This window comes from Danio rerio, chromosome 7 (assembly GCF_049306965.1).
Source record: "Danio rerio strain Tuebingen ecotype United States chromosome 7, GRCz12tu, whole genome shotgun sequence".
NCBI lineage: Eukaryota > Metazoa > Chordata > Actinopteri > Cypriniformes > Danionidae > Danio > Danio rerio.
Window position 1 is genome coordinate 71,744,881 of NC_133182.1, and position 13,884 is coordinate 71,758,764.

Genomic DNA, 13,884 nt, shown 5'->3' on the forward strand with positions numbered 1-13,884 from the left:
CTTCTATGCAGTGTGTAACACAGCACTCAGTGAATGACAACATCCTGGTTTAAATAAAAAAATGCTCCGTGTTTAAAACTATTGATTCTTTAACGAAATAGTCAACTCACAGTCGAATAAACGAATCATGTTGGGTTCAGGTCTTTTGCCTGAAAAAAACATTAATAAATTATATATATATATATATATATATATATATATATGTATATATATATATATATATATATATATATATATATATATATATATATATATATATATATATATATATATATACATACATACATATATATATATATATATATATATATATATATATATATATATATATATATATATATATATATATATATATATATATATATATATATATATATAATCTAGATTAAAATGGCTTATTTGAATTCTGCCGAAGGCATTCAAAATATGTGTGCTACCCAAATAATAAGTCTTTGAGAAGAGGTTTCTCAAGCCAGGTGGCGCATTAGACCAGGGGCTCATCTCCTGTGTACAAAACGCCTCACAAACTGCTTGCGAAACTGTTCTAATATGATAATTGGAGATGAAAATTAATGATGTTCTATAACATCTAAATGTGTTTACTAACTGTTTTACTCAGTTAAACATGAATGTTGAACTGTAGGCCTACATAAGCTCGAAACTTCGCTCGTTTTTTACCACCTTAATCCGGCTAAAGTCATAATTGAACTAAACAGAAATGGAATTAAGACATGTGGAGTATGCCGATATTAGTGGCATTATTGAAGTAAACACCGCAGTCAAACTAATACTGTCATGTAGGACTTTTCGCCCTATTCAACTTCGACCAAGTGGCTTGTAATGACTTCTCTTATATATTAGTGCTTGTACTGTATCTCTCAGGTTCAATTTGAATGGGGCTATTCACATATTACGTCATAAACACATTGAAAATGTGACACATGCTTCTTCCTTTACTGATTTAAATGCATTTCTGAACTCGAGATCCTCTGCCGCTTGCCTTTGCTAAGCCATCAGCCGTTCCTCATACGTGCTGCGTGGTCAATTTTTAAAAATAGTTTAACTTTTGCCACTGTATGAATTAATATTGGATGTGTGTTGTTGTTATTACTTGTAGTGGGAATTTCTCTCTGTCTAACGCTGAACCTAGTTAACCAATCACAACATACTCGGTCATTGGGCCGATCATCGTAGATTAACCTCACACAAGGAAGGGGTTTGGGAACAAATGATTCGCTAAACGAATCATATGGGAGTTGTTGGGATAATTAAATAAAAAGTGCATATTATAAGACAATGAAAGTGTTTTTTGACCTTGCATGCATATCAGCCTGTTGAAACCAAAATATGACCTTTTATAATGCAAAATAGGGGCTCTTTAAAACCTTGACTTCTCCAAACCTCAGTAAACCAGTTATTGTTCAATGCCTACCCAGTCAGTTCACATCTAAGATCCCACCAGGCTACAGTTTTAAAAAGCAGGAACACAATTAGACCTTGTTTTGAAGATGTGGATTCAATAATGAGTAACCATTCAATGAAATCAGCAGTTCCTATGACAATGGCTCTGGGATGAAGACATGCAGACCTAGAAACAGCACGCGGCGCATAAAACCCACTCCCTTGGTGATGTCTGAAAGCGAAAGGTCCAAGGACAACAGAGTTGGACAGCTTCCCAGATCAGAACGGTGCAATTAAAAGCACTTACTATAGTGCGTATTTAAGTGGCAGTTGTTAAATCGAAAGGGGAAAAAAAGCTGGAATTCTCGACGTGGGAGGAATTGCTGTTGTCATGGTTTATTGTCGTTGTTGACCGCGGCGTGCATTAGCAGTCGCACGCCGCCCTGATATTTACTCCTGTATAATTTACTCTTGTGTCAGACTCCATGTTTGACAGTCGCTGCTCTACTGTGAGTAACATGCGTGCTGAACTGAGTGCTGGTGGGCGGTTTCAAAATGGCTATTTCTCAAGTATTAGCGTGCATAGGTGTGAATGTGTAAACGCCTGCTTTTATCCCTCTTTTTCTGTCTGCCAATCCTCCTACAGACACTCATGGTTGCCTGAAACAAGAGCAGCCGTTTGTTAGTGCTAACTTTTTGTCTCATGCCTTTTTTGGGGGCTTCCGGTGTGCTAACATTTACTCCTAGATGATCATGAAACGCTTGAATTTTGTTCTGCTGTGATGACACTGATTGGAGAGCGCACTGGTTCAAATGAACCAAAATGTCACTCACTTCCCGGTGCAAACATTTGCTCAAGGGTGCTTCACTTCTGTGGAGTGCCCTCACTTCACATCACATAGATGTTTGGGATGTGGAGAGTGTCAGAATTAACCGCCAGTGAAACAATAGCTATGTCTGAAACAGAATATTAGTGCACAAAATTAATAAGTACTTGTTCTATGCTATGTAATTGTTGTGGGGTTAACCTCACCTGCACCCTTACAGTAAGAGCACTGTAATGGCTTGTTTCCACTGACTGCTACAGTACGGTACGGTTCGGGTTGGCACCGGTCACCTTTTTTAGGCTTGCGTTTCCACTACCAAGGGTACCCTTTTGGTGGGCATGGTGTATGACAAAGTTTCAAAAGTCGCTTACATATCAAATGAGAAGCACGTCTCTCAAAACAGATGCTTTTTTTGGGGGGGCATTTTTTAAAACCTTGACTTTTCCAAACCACTGTATACCTTGAAAACGGTTATCGTCTTATACCTATATGAGACTACATTAAAGTGTGAATGTAGTTTAAACAAATTCCTTTTCTTTGAACAACACACTGATTTTACAGTACATAACAGCTCTGCGTTATCTTAAACATTTTAAAAGCATTAGTTTCATATATCAGAACAAAAGAGTGGCACATTTGATTTTCCAAGCAAAAACGTCCCAAGTCTTTTGCACCAGAGGTTTTCTCAGACAATGCTACTATTCTCATTGGATCAGAACAGTTTATTAAAACTTTTCAGATGTCTTTTGTGCATTAAAAGCGATTTTAATAGAGGAATTATGAGTGAAATGATCCATTCTGTTCTGTCTATCAAGTCTTGGAGACTCCCGGGATCAGATGTTGAAGATAACACCAAGATACTGCTATTTGCACGCTTTGCACAAAGTATTTTTGCATCTAATTTGCAACCTTGCAAACCTCTAATGAAAAAGACTGGCAATGATGACAAGTCTATAAACACTTGCTCAGAGTTTCTGTCACCTTGCAATGTTCAGATTTCCACAAACTGCATAGCCAGTCAACAATCCGCATCTGAGAATCCAAGCCATTGTTCACTGAGTAAATGCAATGTAAAATATTTAATGACAAAATGTCAAGACAACAATTTTTTTATGTTGCTTTGACTTATTTTAATAATTTAATCAGGTTTCAACTTGTTATGATCACCAGCAATTGAGCAGCTGCAGATCGCTGGTATCCATGAGATGACTATAAGGACTAAAAATCGGCCAGTATATGGGCTACATCTTCCAGTCATGCACCGCTCACTCACACCAGTTTCTCATTTCATTGATTACACACAAACACACAGTTGATGCTGTTCAGAACATGGACTTTAAAAGCAGCACAGACACGAACACTAAATGCCTAGAGTCTTGTTATACTGTTTGTGAACATTACGATGCATTTATTTGTTTATGTTGTCTGCTTCCTGCCTGTACTGACCACTTGCCTGTGTATTTGACCACAACTCTGGATTGCCTGTTTACATCTGTTTGCTCCTGATTGTGACCGTCACTTACTTGACCATTCTTGTAAATAAACCCTGCATTTGGATCCGCACCTCTGTTGTCAGCATCACGTTCACATTACACAACATTTTTAAAGCTATATAGTTTAACTTAATATTTTTGGCAGTTTGATTGATGTAAGTTGAGTTGACTGGAAAAGATCATTTGATTCAACAAAAAAAATGTAAGGCAGTAGGAAGTTTTTGCAGTGTGGAATTGGGATTAGAGACGTTAATCCCCATGATTAATCGAATTGATTACATTAACATTTAATTAATTGATTAATTAATGGCGATGCAGTGGCGCAGTAGGTAGTGCTGTCGCCTCACAGCAAGAAGGTCGCTGGTTCGAGCCTTGGCTGGGTCAGTTGGTGTTTCTGTGTGGAGTTTGCATGTTCTCCCTGCGTTCACATGGGTTTGCAGTCCAAAGACATACGGTACAGGTGAATTGGGTAGGCTATATTGTCTGTAGTGTATGAATGTGTGTGGATGTTTCCCAGAGATGGGTTGCGGCTGGAAGGGCATCTGCTTTGCAAAAACATGCTGGATAAGTTGGCGGTTTAATAATCGACCCCAGATTTATAAAGGGACTATACGCCGAAAAGAAAATGAATGAATGAATAAATATTACAATGCAATGCTGTTAATTAAATAAAACAATAGGCTCTGGATCGATGTCAGTTGAATCTTCAGATACTGAGGCAACTCAGGACACATCACCTATTACCCTCATGGCATTTAGTGCTGCTAATACCTCTTTGGCATTTATAAAATTCCCTTTTTTACTCATTGTGATTTTATTTATTATTTTTTGATTCATGATATGCACTGATACAGTGAGTGAAAGGTGTTGCCTAGCAACATACAAAGTTAAAACACAAGGAGTGAATAATTACAGGCAATTCTGTACATAGCAGGTTAACTTTGACTAGCTGCCAAATATAGGTAGACTATAATTGTTTTTTACCTAGTTTTATCTAACCCCATTTTAACACCAGCCAATTGTAAACAAGAACATTTTTTGTAAAAGACAATGATGGGGTGGCTTGAATGTTTTATTAAAGAACTATTCTGTGCATCTGAAAAACAACAACAGCTAAAATTTACCCTGTTGAGGTTCTAGTGGGAGTGAGACGTTTATTATTTATATTATTTATTCAATTACTCATTAATTGTATTTTATTCATTTCTACCCCAACCCTAATCCTACTCATTTAATGTAAAACAGTAGTTCAATTATCAGCTATCAATTAGTATCAATTATTATTATTTCATTCATTTATTTATTTATTTTTATTTCGACTTATGCTACTCTCATATGCCACTTTAATAAACCACATCTCCCATCATGCACTTAACACACACCAGCTCCTGATTCCCCCTGATTACACACACAGCTTGAAGCTTATGATGGACTGATTACTAGGACGTTAAAAAAACAACTCATTCACACACACAGACACTTTGCTGAGTCTTGCTATCTGTAAGTGAGCATTTCTAAGCTTTTCCTTGTCTTGCCTTTCCATGGTTTTGACCTTTGCTTTACTGTTTACATTATTTTGCTGCCTGTCCCGAATATTTGTCTGTATTCTGACCACACATTTAGATTATCTGCATGCTCCTGTCCGTCTCTTTTTTGGCCTTTTGCCTGCCTGATGATTCTCTTAATGTTGTACCCCGACTCTTTAAGGTATTGTTTAATGTAGGTGACTTTTCTCTGTAAACCAATCAGCTTTCAGCAGTGAGTCTAGCTCCACCCTTTTGGTACCAAACTGTTGTGCTGGATATGATTACAAATGTGTTACAAATAAAGTGGCATAGTTTGCTAAATAAGTACTTCTGACAGTAAAAATGTACATAATCCTCATGATTAAGCATATTAGCATGCTAATCTTCACGATAACTCTCTCATGGATGTCTCTGATCTGTTAAAGGTTAATATAATTTAGTCATTATCCCATTTCTTTATTCTTTATAGTCTTAACATGGTGAAGATGAATTAAGCTAAGTGTAGCAGTTGAGTTTAACAATATGCTAATACAAATATTATGTACTGTCATTATGGCAAAGATAAAAGAAATGCGTTATTAGAAATTAGTTACCAAAACTATTATGCTTAAAAAATATGATAAAAAAAAATCTCTTCATTAAACAGAAATTGGTGATGAAAAATATACAGGGGGGCCAATAATTCTGACTTCAACTGTGCATAAAATCCAATTGATCAATCACACTCCAGTAGCCCTACATCATTGATGAAGACCGTAAGAAAACGCTGACAAGACTCTTTATTATAGCTAACAGTAGCTCTGTTCTATTGCAGACTAGAAAAAGCCATCTGTTTCAGCTTCTGAGGTGCTCTATCAGCAAAGCTTCATTCCCTTTGGACATACAGGAGAAGGACAGAAAGAGCCCTCACACAATGCAGCTTAATGCCCTTCAAACCTTGGCCGACTGCAAAAATACCTACAACAAGGTCTCATTTTCATCTCAATGCCTTCCCAGTGGAGAGCATATATGGATCATGCTGTGAGTTTACATAGCAAAGAGCAAAAATGCCTCTGATTGTGTGTATAATCGATGGAGTTTGATTTGCTTTAGTGAGCAAACAGTGAATCGTGAGCCGAACAGCAGATTTCATGTACTTGTATTGGACTGAATGTATAATAAAACTAAATGTCCATCCTGAAACACACACACTAATACATACAGTTTATATGTTTTTTTTTTAAATAAACAAATAATAATATATAGAGTTTTTTTTTTTTTTTTTTTTTTTCAGAGATTCAATTTGAGAGTGTTTTTAGAAGGGAAATAATTTTTTTTAATTGTTTTACAATTAAAGTTGATTATGTTGTGGTGAGTTGCTGAGCTTATGATGTTTGCACTCCATTTATGATCTTTATTTCACCTCAACAGTTTTTTTTTTTTTTTAATATATGAATTAGTCTAATTGGACTTGTTTTTATATTTCTGTTAAAAAAAATCAATCAATCAATCAATCAATCAATCAATCAATCAATCAATCAATCAATCAATCAATCAATCAATCAATCAATTTCTTTATGCAAACTATATATTTTTTTCTAATGATCCCAATCTATACTATATTAAATGATTTAATTATAAAAAATATATTTAATTCACATAAAAATGCACAAGATTATTATTGTTCTAGTTAATGGATGAATGAATGAATGAATGAATAAATGAATGAATGAATAAATGAATAAATAAATAAATAAATAAATAAATAAATAAATAAATAAATAAATAAATAAATATAAAATGGCATTATATAGATATACTTCAGCATTTAATTAGTGTTCTTCTTCTTGTGATCTCGGTCATATTGTACTTAATATACAGCAATTGACTTAAACCAAATTAAAGAACAACTACTTATTTTTGCATAATACATTATTAAACATCACTATTTAATTATTCAAAGGGTAAAAAAAAGTGAAATCTTACTCACTTAACAACATCAGAAATAGATTTTTTTTTTCTTTTTATCACCGCATTAACAATAATCATTCATTCATTCTTTTTCTTGTCGGCTTAGTCCCTTTATTAATCCGGGGTCGCCACAGCGGAATGAACCGCCAACTTATCCAGCAAGTTTTTTTTTTTTTTACGCAGCGGATGCCCTTCCAGCCACAACCCATCTCTGGGAAACATCCACACACACATTCACACACACTCATACACTACGGACAATTTACCCTACCCAATTCACCTGTACCACATGTCTTTGGACTGTGGGGGAAACCGGAGCACCCGGAGGAAACCCACGCAAAGGCAGGGAGAACATGCAAACTCCACACAGAAACAGCAACTGAGCCGAGGTTCGAACCAGCAACCTTTTTGCTGTGAGGCGACAGCACTACCTACTGCGCCACTGCCTCGCCCCTAACAATAATCAATTAAATAAATATACAAATAAATATATGAATGACCAAATGAACGAATGGATCAATTAATCAATGAATCAATGAATGAAGCAGTGAATGAATCAATGAATGAATTAGTAAATGAATTAATCAATGAATTAATGAATACTTACATACGTACATAAATACAGTTGAAGTCAGAATTATTAGCCCCTCTTTGATTTTATTCTTTTTTAAATTATGTTTTGACAGAGCAGGGTATTTTTATAGTATATCTGATAATATTTTTTCTTCTGCAGAAAGTCTTATTTGAATTATTTCGGCTAGAATAAAAGCTGTTTTTAATTTTTTTTAAACCATTTTAAGGTCAAAATTATTAGCCCCTTTAAGCAAATTGTTTTTCAATAGTCTACAGAACAAACTATCATTTTACAATAACTTGCCTAATTACCCTAACCTGCCTAGTAAACCTAATTAACCTAGTTAAGCCTTTAGATATCACTTTAAGTGTCTTGAAAAATATCTAGTAAAATATTATTTACTGTTATCACGGCAAAGTAAAAAAAAATCAGTTAATAGAGATAATTTATTAAAACTATTATGTTTAGAAATGTGTGGAAAAAATCTTCCCCTGTTAAAAAGAAATTGGAGAAAGAAAAAAAAAAAACAGGGGGGCTAAAAATTCAGGGGGGCTAATAATTCTGACTTCAACTGTACATATATGCACACAAAGAAAGAAAGAAACAAACAAGCAACCAACCAGCTAACCAAACAAACAAACAAACAAACAAACAAACAAACAAACAAACAAACGGATATATGACATTATGTAGAAATACTTCATTTAATTAGTATTCTTCTTCTTGCGATCTTGGTCATATTATACTAAATATAGGTGACTTAACCAATCAAATTAAAGGACAACAACTCATTTTTGCATAATACATTATTAAATATCACTTTAAAACTCACCTAATGACATCTGAAATTAAGAAAAAAATAAATAAATATTTTTTTATGACTGCAGTGTCCGTAACAATAAATAAATAAATAAATAAACTCAACCATATATACATTTTAAGACCTCAAACACTGCCACTATGTATAAATTCATCAAATAATGCAATACAAATAGTGTATTCGAGAATTTGGGGTGGTCTAAATATATAATGTACTTAAATATCATGCAAATATCACAATTAATACTAAAATGCTCCTTTTATTTAAAAATTTCAGGCAAAACCTGACCTGAAATATGTATTTTCTTGTCCATAACATGCATGCATGAGCCACAATAGTCAGTTTTATGTTGTTTCAAACAGAACCACAAAATCAAAGCATGTCCTATTTATTTCATCTTCGGTACACCATAATTTGCTTACATGTTCCACATAACGTCTTTTATTTTTTTTAAGCGATCTATTGTGCATGAGGACTCCATCTGCATATTGCATAAATGCTTCATGAGCTTCATCACACAACAGCCTAATCTCCATTTATCACCTCAGAAGGCTTCAGACATGTGAATCATTTGCTTCTCACCCACTTAGCATTTAAAGCTGATTGAGGACACAGAACATCTACCTCCAAACAGACTGAACGCTAAACACATTCGCCATCCTTCATTTCAAATCGTGATCTTTGATCTGCGTTACGGCTGTCAAAAGTTTCGCATTTAATATGTATTGATACTGCAGTGTTTGAAAAGATACAACAGCTTGTCCACAGAAGTCCACACTGGTTGAAGCAGTTTGTTATGGTATTAGAGTCCAGCACAATCGAATCATTTATCCAGAGTTTACTGCTGGTTTAAGGTTTTATCAGATTCAATATGTGGCAGTAAAGAATGCGCTCTCAATTCATGAATGCAGACATCTCGATAACATGCTCTAGGGCAGAGGTGGGTAAACTACGGCTCGCTGAACACTTTCATCCGGCTCGCAAGGGAGTCTTTAAAATGCTGTTTCTGAGTAACGCTTTGGTTTCAGAATTAGTAAATGATAAGTGATACAATACAAGTGAACGCCATTTGATGGCAGTATTGTACGCGGTACAGTTAGTGCAACGAATAGAATTAGAACACGCTCTCAGATATTAAAATGCACCCGATTGTTATGGCATACCTGCCAAAACTCCAGTTTTTCCCGGGAGTCTGTCGTATTTCGGACCCATCTCCCGTACTGTTCTATCTCTTGGTAAACTTCTGGAATTCCAACCCCTCACCACCACAAATCCCACCCCACCCCCTATGCCCGAACAGTCAAAAACCCCAAAAACCCCAATGTCACTTTTTCCAACTTTTCATGGTTAAAAGTAGCTGAAAGAAAGATCATTGTCCCATTATGCATAAGATCGGGGTTTTTCAATAGCATAAATAAACTGGGAATAATAAAAAAATAAATAAAAACATGAATAACAAAATACAAAAAACTGCTAATTTACGGATATTTTTTACAGTGTGTATACAGTAATAAGGAAGTCATTGGGTTGGTAATGTAAACTAAAGAAATTAAGAATTAATTTTAATTGATGCCGTAGTAATATATTTTTCTGTGGTATCAATATAAGATATATATATAGGTACTGTATCAAAGATACCAACCCAGACTCACTCTAAATTTGTAACCCCTCCTCTATATATATATTTCTGGAGCAGCACCAAATAGTCCCAGGAGCTATGTTTTTTTGCAGTTTTTGTTTTCGCAAATTCACCAGAGGCCGCTCCAATTTACAATTTCTCTCGCGAGTGCCGTATGCACATGCTGTTCTTGCGTAAATCCAAAAGAGGGCGCTGACTGACTGACCAATCGACTGACCCAACCTCCTCCTCCCCTAATCCCAATCAATAGTATTTTTAAAAGCACTGATTGACCAGTGCCCACCACCTTCTATAAACCCAACCGATAGTTTTAAAAAGCAATACTAAAAAATAATTACGTTTCCAGATTTAAAAAAATTCTCACGCAGTTTTTTACTTGTTTATTTTATTTTTTGGCTTCTGTTTTCGTCTAATTTGCTTTCTGGGAATGTTCTTCACTGGACTCAAATCCCATTCTTGTGGTCAACTCTTCTCTGCGTCTCAAGTCTGCCAATGTACATGGCGAGCTAACTGGACAAACTGGTACGGGAAAGCTGTCCATACTGTGGTAAGCGCTCACCTGGTAGCACAAAAAGGAACTGCGTCATCCCACCCCATAGCAGGCCCGTGCAGAGATCGTCCAAAGCGCATGTGCAGGATTGAGCGTGCGTACTCAAGAGTGGTGTTGTCACGCGCCTACTCCAGGGGGGGAATGGAGGGTGTGTTGCGTCGCGGGGGCACTTTTGATCATTTTGGAAGGGCACTTTCTATCCAAGACTAAAAAGGGCATGTGCACTGCACAGGTTGAGCCCTATGTGTGCACGTGCCTGCCCCATAGTGTTCGTTTTAAAAACGAAATGCAGCCATACACACTTCTGCCAACATAATTTGCGATCTTCAGAAATGTATATAGGTCTACGTTTTGAGAATGAGCCTATGTTGAAAGATACCTCACAGTAAAAATCGAATTACTTTGCTTATCTCAACCTACATCAATCAAACTGACAAAAAATATTAAGATAAACTTTATATAAATTAAAAGATTTAGTTGAAACATTAATAACTTATTAAAATAAGTTAAAGCAACATTAAAATATATATACAGTTGAAGTCAGAATTATTAGCCCCTCTGAATTATTAGCGCCACTGTTTATTTTTTCCCCAATTTCTGTTTAAAGGAGGGAGGATTGTTTCAGCACATTTCTAAGCATAACAGTTTTAAAAACTTATTTATTTATATTTAAGTGACATTTAAAGGCTTCCCTAGGTTAATAAGGTGGACTAGGCAGGTTAGGGTAATTAGGCAAGTTATTGTATAACGATGGATTGTTCTGAAGATTATAAAAAATAAAAAAAATTGCTTAAAGGGGCAAATAATTTTGTCCCAAAAATTATTTTAAAAAATTAAAAACTGCTTTTATTCTAGCCGAAATAAAAGAATTAAGACTTTCTCCAGAAGAAAAAATATTATCAGACATACTGTGAAAATTTCCTTGCTCTGGTAAAAATCATTTGGGAAATATTTAAAAGAGAAAAAAAAATCAAAAGGGGGCTATTAATTCTGACTTCAACTGTATATATTGTCTCGACTTTTTGTCATTAAATTGTCTAAATTCCTGTATTGAAAAAAATCACTAATCTGTGTGGAGTTCTCTCACACGTAACTCACAATTTCATTGATGCTGTGGTGCAGTTGTAATACACAGCAGACTGATGAAACCCGCTGGGAATTGTGGGTAACGTGAGGTAAGTGGAAGCAGCGTTCCTAATCTGACTAAAGCACCTCTGCCTTCTCTCTGCAGCCTGTCTTTTCATTGCTTTTACCATAATCTGCTGTAAACACAGACAAATCCAGCATCTTCACATGCTTTCCGCCGCAATCACAACCATCCGCTCTCCATTTCTCCACAAGCCAGCGGAGGGACAGTGAAAAAGTGCATCTCTCCGAAAATTGCGCATGCTTTCAGAGAAGAGCAATCAGTGGCCCATTATCAAGCATAAAAATCTTAAAAGCATGCCATTCACCGAGGGAAAATTACCAGGGAGGGAAATGCCACCCTACTCTCTCCTTTAGCGTGATTGATGATTATATTTCGGCGTGCTTGGAGAGAGTGGACAAAGCTTTGAAAGTCAAGCCATTTCAGGCCACTGCTGACTTACGGTGAGGACACGCAAGTTTGCCCTCTGGATTTTATATATTACTCACACAGATATTCACATATTAGGTAGGCCCACTGATTTTTTTAAGGTCACCATTGAGTTTATTTAAATGTGCATTAATATACAGTCATAGTCAGAATTATTAGCCGTCCTGAATTATTAGCTCTCCTGTATATTTTCCCCCAATTTCTGTTTAATGGAAAGAGAACACATTTATAACACATTTATAAACTTAATAATTAATTTCTAGTAACTGACTTTATCTTTGCTATGATGACAGTACATAATATTTTACTAGATATTTAATTATAATAATTAATAATATAATTATACTAAAAAATGAATTAGGTTAACTAGGCAAGTCATTGTATGACCCAAACAAGTGGTTATGAACACATAAACCTTGCGCACAATAAGTTAAGGTAACTCAAACCGTTTGAGTCAACCAACTGCAATAAACCATTTAAGTTCAAAAACTACTCCTAATGAGTACTGTGAATAATTTGAGCACAGTAAAACTTAATAAATGAAGATAACTTAAACCAACTGAGTACTGTAAAACCCTATGAGTTAAGGCAACTCAAACCATTTGAGGAAACTGATTGCTGCAAATCATTTGAGTTAAAGAACTAATCTATATGAGTACTGTAAACTTACTCCATTTAAGTTGAAGTAATGAGGTATTTAATTAACTCATTACCTTCAACACTGAGTTCAAAACTCTTTTCAAATATGTAGAATTAACTTTCAGTCAATTTTGAGTTAACTACACTTATTTTATTTGATAAAGTTCACTGTTGGGTTATACAGTGTAGTTTAATTTGGGAGAACGAGACTATTAGTTGTGGCCTGTATATATTTTTAATGTACAGTACAATAGTACCATATTGCCATAAAATCAATGTGCTGCATTTTGCGCTATTGCTGTGTCTTTAATATAGTGTAATCATCCCAGGGGTTGCAAAAGAAAATTGAAAGGCTGATGTCTTTTTATTTGCATGTTGTTTTTTAAATGCTGTAAAAAATTCTTGCTCTGTTAAACATCATTTGAGAAATATTAGGAAATAAACCTGGAGGGCTATTAATTTTTACGTCAGCTGCATATTTATACAGGTTTTATATTAATTTCAGTAATATTGCTGAATAACTTGACAATATTTATACAATTTAATTACATTAAAGTTAGTAATTTCTGTCTTTTAGCACAGTGGTTCCCAAAGCGGGGGTCGCGGGACAATGAGTGGGGGTCACTTGGTGATTTCCAAAAATCAAATTCAGTTTATTGAAATATTATAATTAGATAGGAATAATAATAAATAAATAAATAAATAAATAAATAAATAAATAAATAAATAAATAAATAAATAAATAAATAAATATAAAAAAAGCATGCAAAAAATTCCTTCAGCCTTTCGATTATTATTATTATTATTTTTTCTCCATTGGATTCCGACTACTGGGGTGATTACGTTTTATTAAAGATCAATAGCATCAGATGCAGCAGACTGATTTTAT

General features: G+C 34.9%; 1 protein-coding gene across 4 annotated transcripts in view; it reads right to left on the reverse strand.

Moving 5' to 3' along the window:
• The window catches only part of galnt18b (UDP-N-acetyl-alpha-D-galactosamine:polypeptide N-acetylgalactosaminyltransferase 18b), a 195,329-nt gene that overhangs the window by 60,673 nt on the left and 120,772 nt on the right, over window positions 1-13,884 (reverse strand). The gene's annotated exons all lie outside the window — the stretch shown is intronic.